Source organism: Tauraco erythrolophus, chromosome 4 (genome assembly GCF_009769465.1).
Source record: "Tauraco erythrolophus isolate bTauEry1 chromosome 4, bTauEry1.pri, whole genome shotgun sequence".
NCBI classification, from domain to species: Eukaryota; Metazoa; Chordata; class Aves; order Musophagiformes; family Musophagidae; genus Tauraco; species Tauraco erythrolophus.
In genome coordinates, this window is record NC_141468.1 from 23,751,376 (window position 1) to 23,755,136 (window position 3,761).

Below are 3,761 nucleotides of genomic sequence, written 5' to 3' on the forward strand. Positions count from 1 at the left end.
ACCACCCCAGAGGGTGATGTCTGTCCACGCTGCCACCATTCTCTGCAGAAGCAGTCCGGAGGCTCCAGGGACATAGTGGGGACTTGCTGCCCTGCAGCGGGCACAGCCAGGCCGGGAGGCACCTTCTCAGCTCTGAGAGGCTGTGGAGATGCCTGTGGCGTTGACGCATCTGACAGGCTTCAAAGGAGGAAGAGTCTGGAGGAGGCAGCTCAGGTGGAAGTGGGCAATATGAAGGGAGGATTTTTCCAACGGGGTGCACCCAGTTCTAGGGGAAAGGAGCTGTAGGAGATAAGGGACAGGACCGGGAGGGGTGTCAGCGTGGGGTGGCGATGCCCAGCAGGCGGGCAGGGGTGCGGGCAGCCAGCAGGCAGGTCAGCACAATGCCAATGAGCTGCAGCAGTGCCAGCCCCAGGGCAGCCGTGGCGATATGGAACATGTTGCTGCTGACAAAGGCCAACACCTTGCTGAAGCACCCCTCATGGTGCAGCCCGCGTGCGTTGGGCACGTTGCACTGGCAACCCCGCCGGCTCCGGCAGCAGCTGAGGGGCACCGAGCCGTTCTGCTGCAGGCCCCAGGGCGAGGCGAGCCAGTCGCGGTAGCTCTCCACGCCACAGCAGGACAAGGCACGCTGCAGAGCGTCCAGGGCGTCCGCCAGCCCCTCGTCCTCCCCGTAGCCGAGCAGGGCCTGGCGTAGCCCTTCCTGGAACCCCTGCGCGATGCTCTGGCGGTAGAGGAGCGCCGAGAACCCCGCCGTCAGCCCGGCCGCCAGCACGGCCGTCAGGAAGGTGCTGTAGGCACGCAGGAGGCCGCGGTGCTCCGTGGCAGCACCGAAGCAGCCCAGGAAGCCCCAGATGATGACGGCAGCGCCGGTGGCCAAGAGGATGGCGGGGGCGCTGGGGTAGCCGCTGGCCGACAGCGCCAGGTAGCTCCCCAGAGACATCTTGGCCCAGAGGCCGATGATGAGCATGGTCAGCCCCGCTGCCCAGAAGACGAAGCTGAAGGCCATGAGGGACAGCTTGAGCACGGTCATGGTGCCCTCGGCCCTTGGCGCCTGCGGTGCCTGCGGGCGGGCTGTGGCGGTCGCGGTGAGGGGGGTCGCGCCGCCGCTGCTGCCGCCGGGCAGGGAGGGGCGGCCCGCGGCCGTCGGTGCCGCCGCTCCTCGAGGGTCCCGGTCCGCGGCGCTCGGCGAAGAGGAGAGGGCGCCTTGGCAGTGCTCAGGAATGCCGGCGGGTCCCTCCGGGTCTCCCGGGCAGCCCTCGGTGCGGCAGCCGCCTCCCCCGCCGCAGCCGCCGGGGCGAGTCGCGCTGCCCCTTCCGCCCCGTCCCCTTTTCAGCACCCGGCGAGGGGGCGCGGCCGGCGGCGGCGCGGGTCGGCGCTGCGGGGCTCGGCGGGACGGGACGGGACGGGACGGGATCGGCCGCGGGTCCCTCCCCTCGCCCCGGGCCGGCCTCTCGGGAACAAGCAGCCGGCTCCCGTTAGTGCATGTCCAGCGAACTGCGGTACCCGGGGGGAGGAGAACGTACGTACGCTCCTTCGCTCTCCTTCCCGAGGTTTAGGGTGCAGGAAATGGGGCAGCGGGTGTGAGCGGGCCGTCAGATGGAAAGGTTCTGCAAGCTGAAAGCTTGACACTAGCATTTGCTGGAATATGCTGCAGCCCAGGATTAAGCATTAGGAGTAGCACCTAAAAACCGCAAAAAATAGTCCACAGGAAGCATAAGAAATCTTTTAAAACTTTTAAATCTTTAGAAGTTGTATTTGTATTTCTTGCACTACATCAAGCTGCGCTATTAGGACACCTTGTAGAAACAGGCATAAACCCTTGCCTGAATATTTGCTAACTACACCGTCATTCAGTCAAAGAGTCAGTCCTGAAATTCACAGTTGGAAACTGTTTTGCGGGTGGCCTGACTTTGTTAAATATCCATTTGATTGAGCCCATGATAACACTAAGCTGCAGAGAAGGCATTAAATGGCCGGGCAGGAATGTCCATGGATAGATACTGCTATATAACAAGTGACCCTGGAAGGTCCGATACGAGATTCCACCATCATTACAGTCTCAGTGCAAAATCATAAGCTACTCCTACAAGCTAGATAAGAAAAAGATGAAAAGGAAACCTTAAATGAGGCAGGATCTCAGGCAGAGGTACAGTTATCATCCCTAGTGGTAACTGATTGCTTAGTGTGTCTTTGACCATGCTAAGCGACCGGTTTCTTTTTAGCATTTCTTGACAGCACCACAAGAGGTACGTAGTACTCTTCAGTTCAAGATTTTGTACCATCTTCGTTACCATAGGTCTTTGCACTGAGTGCAGAAACTACTCAAAGGCATTGCGAGACATAGAGTTGACTTTCACACGTTTTCATGTGCTCAAGAAATTAATTTTGTTACATACTAACATACTATCAGACATCTATAAAATGTTTATAGTGTTTTTAAAAAATGTTTTAATAAAATATTTATTATTACAGTTTCATTAGTTGGTGAAAGATCTTTAACCTGTGCAGTTTGCTGGATCACTGTGCACTTCGAACTGTGAGTCTTTCTTTTTTTTCCCCTGTAATTCCTCATCCTGGGACAATACTACTCTCGTTTCAATTTCCACTGATACAACTTTCAGTGAAATTGGGGTTTCTAGTTTGTGTATGCAAGGATGATGAAAAGGGTACAGAAATCTTGAATTGTCTCCAGGAAGATAGTTTTATGATCTATCGGTGCTGTTGTGAAGCATTTGGCACGTAACAGCTATCGGTTTCACTGGCAGTTAAGTGCTGAAATTCCTCCAAAAATCTTGTTAAGCATTCAGTGTTAGAAGACACCAGATGATATCAACACTTGTGCTTTTTTTAACCGGGGTGAAATGGGTATACAGGGCCAAATTCTGCCCATTCTCATAAGCTGTGGCACTGGAAGTTTGGGTAAGTAAAAGAGGTAGCATTGGGCTCCTTGAGGGTACCTGAAGCCATAAATGATGAAACAGCTTCAGTGTCTGAAAAAGAACCTTACTAGAACAGCTTGATTTCTCAGACATTGGCAGAATCATAAAACACGTTTACATCTTAGTAAGAAAACTGTTACAGAATCTCCTGAAATCGTACTAGTGAACAAGTGTTCACAATACTGCATGTGATATGTGGACTGACAGTTTGATGAAAGAGAAGTGATATTCCTTTACATGTCATTTTGGAAAGCAAAGTGTCGTGGAAATACCACAGGAAGTGAGGATTCAGAAGTGTGTAACCCACCAGTGAGAGCAGCAATACCGGTTATCAAAGAGTGGTTACAAACACGGCCAGCAAATACTGTGAGATTGACCTTGGAAAATGCAAACTAATATATCTTAGAGAAAACTGGTACTTAGTGACAGGAAGAAACCTGCCAAACTGCATCTGAAGGGTACGTGGGTGATAGCACAGAGCTAATTAGGCAGCGCTCTGCAATACTATTTGGCAAGGAAAAGCAGCCTGCTTGAAGCATTGAATTTTCCTTTTTTCGTACTGTTTTGGTTTGGGCATACCTTAAGTGTTACATCTCTTCCCTGGCAGAGGCATGATGATTTTAATACAGCTTTCCATCTCCACTTTCTGTGATTTTTTTTTCCTGAGTTTAGACTTGCAGTTCTGAAGTCACTATTTCAAATCAGTCCGTAACAGAGACAAAAACGACGCAGGGATTCTTCATGCCTTCTCAAGGAAACTGAGTCCTTTTATGGTCCTCAGTTCACAGCTGTTTAAGGTAGCTCTGGCTACAAGACCAAGTG

At 52.7% G+C, this 3,761-nt stretch overlaps 1 pseudogene; it reads right to left on the bottom strand.

The window, feature by feature from the left end:
• Window positions 1-313: 313 nt before the first annotated feature.
• On the bottom strand, window positions 314-1,030 carry LOC147528826 (tetraspanin-7 pseudogene; annotated as a pseudogene).
• Between the last annotated feature and the right edge of the window lie 2,731 nt (window positions 1,031-3,761).